The sequence below is a fragment of the Solanum tuberosum genome, unplaced genomic scaffold, assembly GCF_000226075.1.
Source record: "Solanum tuberosum cultivar DM 1-3 516 R44 unplaced genomic scaffold, SolTub_3.0 scf00233, whole genome shotgun sequence".
NCBI classification, from domain to species: Eukaryota; Viridiplantae; Streptophyta; class Magnoliopsida; order Solanales; family Solanaceae; genus Solanum; species Solanum tuberosum.
The window spans coordinates 129,003-136,541 of NW_006239170.1; positions in this window are offsets into that span (position 1 = coordinate 129,003).

Sequence of the window (7,539 nt, forward strand, 5' to 3'; positions counted from 1 at the left end):
TGATAGTCTTTATTTATACATGATCTTATCGCAATTGAGTGAGATGCACATACTTGTCACATATATATTTTTTCTTCATGTGATACTTTTTAAATTTTATTTCACTTTTTAAAATCCAATAACTTTTTAGATTTTTTTGGGGTCAAGTTTATAATAAATTTTGCTTTGAGCTTTCCTTTTCAGTCAAAAAATAATTAGTTATTTGGCCAAAACAATGATATTTAAAAAAAAATTATTTTATAGATTTCCCCCAAAATAAAAAGTACTATGTTGAAACAGATAGTCACTACATAAATACCATATTAATGGAATATACATATTAATATTGGTAGTGTTTTTACCGAAAAATGGAGATTTCGGCAATAATTCTTTAACGTTTCATTTTTTTTTTCACGATTTCACATTCTTCTCTTATATTGAGTAGTATATATCTGAAGAAATTAGATTCAAATCATTCATGTGGATTTATTTAAATTCATATAAATAGTAAATAAATATATATATATATTTGTAATTTAATTTGTATTAAATAATGAAAAGAATACGACGATTTAAATTCTTGTTAAACCGTTATCTTTTATTTATGGAATAAGGAGAGAAAACCCATGTGCTTGAAATGTAACAAAAACAATAGATTAAATTTCTCCCTCTTCCCATCTTATATTCCTATAAAGTTCTAGTGAAGATTTTTATAAAGATATTTTCTATGAATAATTTTTAAATAACTTTATAACAAGGTACGATTCATAAGCCGTAATTCTTTGATGTTATTCGTATTTAAAATTTAATTATCGTACAAACGGTGTGTTTGGTAAAATTCTTCAATACCTTTTAGTACTTCAATATTTATGTGCTTATTCAACTTTTTCTCTTATCACAACCTCTAGAGATCTAGCTAAAATTAATATAATTTTTTTCAAAATCTTATAATATCACTTATCTCACATAAAATATAAAACTAATATAAATATAGAAAATCTTGATTTTGAATCAAATAAAACCTAAAAAAAAGTTAGAGAAGGGGTATGGGAGCAAAAATATAAATTAGGGCCAGTGACTTTTCCGGCCCTTTGTCTCATTACCTTCTTCTGTAGCGCCATAACTCATGAATTCAATTGTAAAACATACCAATATAAAGGTCAAACAGAAATGGAAAATAAAACATCAATCATCTAAGTGATGAAAGAATTAAAATATCGAGCAACAAGTGCATGCTGAAATTAAATAATAAACCTTTTACATTATTAATTATTATTAAAAGGGAGAAAAATGATTCTTTACTCCTCTTCAGTAAGACGACCCATGAGGTCTGCTAGATGAAGTTGAAGATGGAGGCGACTGCACGTTTGTTCAGTTATAGATGTCAGATTCTGCTTCAGAAAAATTCTTTAGGGGAATTGAATTGATAGTAGAACTCTATTGTTGTCTGCCTTGTCCCGCCATTTTGTTATTTTTTGTTCAACATTCTAGAGAGAGGAAGAATATATATATATATATATATATATATATATTGGGGTGGGGTCATTTGGAGACAACTCAATTTTTATTAGGAAATGTCTTCAAGTATTATAAAATTTTGTTGACAATGTTACTTCATTTTATTGGTGATTGTGCATTTATTTATTTATCAATTAGATTAAATTAAGTTAATATATAAATTATAAATGAAATTGACAAAATTTCAATCCTCATCAGAACATTGTATGTTTGACAAAATACATAAAGACCTCTTTAATTTGTGAATTTTATTCAATTTTTTCTAAACTCTAAACTATTAATAGATATAATAATTTATTTAACTTTGCTTATTTGATAGTCTTTATTTATACATGATTTTATCGCAATTGAGTGAGATACACATACTCGTCACATATATTTTTTTTGTTCACGTGGTATTTTTTAAATTTTATTTTACTTTTAAAATTCAATTAGTTTTTAGATATTTTGGGTCTAATTCATAATAATCTTTCCTTGAGATAATAATATTACAAGATTGAGAATATTTTTCTAGTAGTTTATAACCTATTGCAGTTTGTCATATGATAATTAAATCTGAGATTTGATTTAATAGTCTAAACAAATGTTATATTAATTATAATAAATGACATTTTTTACATGACAATATCAATAAAAAATAACATAGAAAATCTTCAAATAAAGCATGACAAATATATGTATGACAATATGGAGACGTGAGAGGTTGGATGTAGTAGATATGAGAAAAAATAGATGTAGACAAAAGAAGTATTTGAGAGAGGTAATTAGATAGTGCATGACACAACTTCAGGTTACCCAAAACATGATCTTAATTAGATATGAGAGTGCATAGTTAGATTAAAATCTATTTTATTATTCTTGGCAATGTTTTGTATTGACGTGACACACACGTGCATCGCACGTACTCTAGTAGTTAAAAAATAAAATAAATTATCAAATAGATAACTTGAGGAGGAAGAGTTATTGATTAGTTTTATTTGATTGCTTATTTTACTTCTTTTTAAGTCCGTAAATGTCAAAAAATTAACCATAAAACAGTAAATAATGATTAATACACTTACCAAAACACCATTGAGCACAAAATGTAAAAAAAACTAAAAATAAATCACGAAACAAACAAATGTCTATTATATGCTCTACCCATACATACATATTTTCTGACTTATCATTAGAGTTTTCAATGTTGGTAGTTTTAATCATTGGTGCTACTTATAATTTTTTTTGGATCATTATATAATTGTGCTCTCTTGCTTATTTTTTTCTGTAGTAAAACTATATTTCTATTAATTATTAGCTTAGCTGTGATTCTTTTTTATTTCTTGGTCGGAATGATATAAGGCCATGAAAGAAGAATTAAGCATACAAAATTAATCAGAAGTCGCAGAAATTATAAAATTAGAAAAATATCTACCTTTCGAGTGTTAAATTTTGTAATTTATCATCTTGATAATATCGACATTTCAAATTTTCTTCTAAGCCTATATTGATTTGTACTCATAAATTGGACCAAACATGTTGTTTGTACAAGAGGTTAAAATGCTAACCACACGTTACTTGAATGTTATAATTATATATATAATTAATGGTGAAAATTTATTTAAATTAATAAATAAAATGACAATTTATTAGAGTAAGATTTAAAAATAAAAAATCTTTAATGAATATTTTGGTACAAGAAATTAGGCGGATTATTCTAATATTAATTTTGAAATTAATTTTATATATCTTGAATTTTGTGTGAGGTATTACCTAAAATTAGTATAATTTTATTTCTAAATCTTATAGTATCACGTATCTCATATAAAATATAAAACTAATATAAATATAATTTTGAATCAAATAAAATCTTAAAAAAGTTAGAGAAGGGGTATAGGAGCAAAAGAAATAAATTAAGGCGACCTCTCTGCCTCCTTGTCTCTTTATCTTCTTTTGTATCGCCGTAACTCATGAATTCACTTGTAAATCATATCAATTTAAAGATCAAACATAAATGGAAAAACAAAACATATATCATCTAAGTGATGAAGGAATTAAAAATCAAGCAATAAGTGTATGCTGAAATTAAATAATAAACTTTTACATTAATTATTATTAAAAAGAGAAAAATGATTCTTTTTTCCTCTTCAGTAAGACGATCCATGAGTCTGGCTAATGTCTTCACATCACCAAACCTCAATTGTTGCCTTGGAGGGAGTCTTCTAGATGAAGCTGAAGATGGAGGCTGCGACTGCACGTTTGTTGAGTTATGAAAAATTGAATCGATAGTGAAACCCTGTTGTTGTCCGCCTTGTCCCTCCATTTTGTTATTTTTTTGTTCTTCATTCTCGGGAGAGGAAGAATATATATAGGAAAAATTTTACGAGGTGGGGTTGGGGATGGGGTGGGGTTATTTGGAGACAACTTAATTTTTATTAGGGGATGTCTTAAAGTATTATAAATTTTGTTGACAATTTTACTTCATTTATTTTTGTCATTGTGCATTTATTTATTTTATCAATTAGGATAAATTAAGTTAATAAATCATAAATGAAATTGACTAAATTTCAATCCTCATCAGAACATTGTATGTTTAACAAATTACACAATGACCTCTGTAATTTGTGAATTTTATTCAAATTTTTTTCTAAAATCTAAACTATTAATAGGTATAATTATTTATTGAAATTTGCTTATTTGGTAGTCTTTGTTTACACATGAATTTATCGCAATTGAGTGACATATATATCCGATAGTTTATACCATGTTGCAGTTTGTCATATGATAATAAATCTGAGATTTGATTCGTTAGTCTAAACAAGTGTTATATTAATTATAATATATGACATTTTTTACATGATCATATCAATAAAAAATAAAATCTTCAAATAAAGCATGACAAATATATGTATGGCAATAAAGAGACGCGAGAGGTTGGATGTAGTAGATATGAGAAAAAATAAATATTGTAGATAGAAGAAGTACTTGAGAGAGGTAATTAGATAGGTCATGATCTTAGATTCGAGAGTATGTAGTTAGATTAATCTATTATATTATTGTCAGTAATATTTTATATTGACGTGACACACACGTGCATCGCACGTACACTAGTTAAAAAATAAAAGAAGATTATCAAATAGATAACTTGAGGAGGAGGAGTTATTGACTAATTTTATTTGATTGCTTATTTTACTTCTTTTTAAGTCCGTAAATGTCAAAAAAAATTAACCATAAAACAGTAAATAATGATTAATCCACTTACAAAAACACCATTGAGTACAAAATATCAAGAAAATAAAAATAAGCCATGAAACAAACAAATGTCAACTACTTCTTTTAAAAGAGAATATAAAAAATAAGGAAATACATTTTGTTTAACAGCATTTCTAAACATGATCTTAAGAAGCAAATACATATATCATTTATATTAATTATTAATTTAGCTGCGATTCTTTTTATTTCTTAGTCGGAATGATATAAGGCAATGAAAGAAGAATTAAGCGTACAAAATTAATTAGAGAGTAGAAATTCTAAATTTGAAAAATATCGGCCGTTGAAGTATTAAATTTTGTAATTTATCATCTCAATAATATCGACATTTCAAATTTTCTTCTAAGTATATATTGATTTTAATGGTGAAAAATTATTTAAATTACTAAATAGAATGACAATTCATTAGAGTAAGGTATTAAAAAAATCTTTAATGAGTATTTTGGTACGAGAAATTAGGCAGATTATTCCAGTATAAATTTTGAAATTAAGTTTATATATCTTGAATTTTGTGTGAGATATTACCTAAAATTGTATCATTTTTATTTCAAAATCTTACAGTATCACTTATCTCATATAAAATATAAAATTAATATAAAAATAATTTTGAATCAAATAAAACCTAAAAAAAAGTTAGAGAAGGAATAATATAGGAGCAAAAATTTAAAGTTGTCAAAAAGGGTCGGCCCAACCCACTTGGCCCAAGCCTCACGGGTCAAGGAATTTGAAGGGCTGGGGCAGGCCGGCCCTTCACTTGAAAGAGCCTGAAAATACTCAACCCAACCCATCCCTAGAAGGGTTGGGCGCTGGGGCGGGCTCCCCCTTCTTTTTCCATTTCAAACTTAAAATTCTAATAAATCAAGGAAATGAGAAGATTTTCAAATCAAATATGGCAAATTATGGTGTTGTTTCAACAACACTAACAAAAAGACTAGTGTGATTAGCATGTATCTAGGACACTAGATACGTGAGATACATGTATCTGGTGTGATGCATCCCAGATACGCAAGGAGATATATGAGAGTGAAGAACGAGATGAGAGGGAGGCAAGGTCCCGGAATTTGTCTAAGTATCCTAGATACGTGCGAATCCACATGGATAGAGTGAACCTAGAACGAATTAACCTAATTTTGAGTACACAGGATACATGTATCTGGACATATCAAAACCTCGTAAGATTCGTAAATTATAACATAGCTTGCATTTAGGTAATTAGTTCATATACTAGTGATATTGTTGTAAGTTACCCTTTAATAAATAGTTATGGCTCATGGGCCTGCCTCGGCCCTGCCCTGATCAAGCCTCAAGGGCCAAAGGCTTATAAGCCTTAGTTTTAAATGGGCTTAAAAAATCATATCTCAACCCTACCCAATAACAGGTAGGGTTAGGCCGGCCCCATAGGATAAACCCATTTTGACGGCTTTAAGCAAAATAAATAAATTAGGGCGACCTCTCCGCCCCCTTGTCTCTTTATCTTCTTTTGTATCGCCGTAAATCATGAACTCAATTGTAAAATATATTAATATAAAGATCTAACATAAATGGAAAAACAAAACATAAATCATCTAAGTTATGAAGGAATTAAAAGTTCGAGCAACAAGTGCATGCTGAAATTAAATAATAAACCTTTCGCATTAATTATTATTATTATAAAGGAGCAAAATGACTCTTTTCTCCTCTTCAGTAAGACGACCCATGAGTCTGGCTAGTGTCTTCACATCACGAAACCTCAATTGTTGCCTTGGAGGGAGTCTGCTAGATGAAGCTGAAGATGGAGGCAGCGACTGCACGTTTGTTGAGTTATCCATGCCAAATGCCACTTCAGAAGAACTCTTTTGGGGAATTGAATCAATAGTAGAACCCTGTTGTTGTCCGCCTTGTCCCTCCATTTTGTTATTTTTGTTCTTCATTCTAAGGAGAGGAAGAATATATATAGGAAAAAATTTATGAGGTAGGGTTGGGTGGGGTGAGGGGAGACAACTCAATTTTTATTAGGGATTGTTTTAAAGTATTATAAAATTTTGTTGACCATTTTACTTCATTTTTTTTATCATTGTATATTTATTTTTTCATTAATTAGGATAAATAAGTTTAAAAAATCATAAATTAAATTTGACTAAATTTCAATCCTCATCAAAATATTGTATGTTTGACAAAATACATAAAGACCTCTTTAATTTGTGAATTTTATTCAATTTTTTCTAAACTCTAAACTATTAATTGATATAATTATTTATTTAAATTTGCTTATTTGATAGTCTTTATTTATACATGATTTTATCGCAATTGAGTAAGATAGACATACTCGTCACATATATATATATATTTTGTTCATGTGATGTTTTTAAAATTTTATTTCACTTTTTAAAAGTCAATAACTTTTTAAATTTTTTTGGGGTCAAGTTTATAATAAATTTTGCTTGAGCTTTCCTTTTCAGGCAAAAAAATAATTAGTTATTTGGCCAAAATAATGAGATTTTAATTAAAATTTTTTTATAGGATTTCCCCCAAAATAAAAAGTACTATGTTGAAACAGATAGTCACTACATAAATACCATATTAATGTTGGATAGACATAAGAAGTATTTGACAGAGGTAATTAGATAGGACATGATGCAACTTCTATTAACCAGTTAATGATTTAGATATGAGAGTGTATAGTTAGATTAGAATATATATTATTATTATTATTGGCAATATTTTAAATTGACATGTCACACAAGTGCATTGCACGTAGTTGAAAAATAAAAGAAATTATCAAATAGATAAGAGAAAACACATAACCCCCCCCCCCCC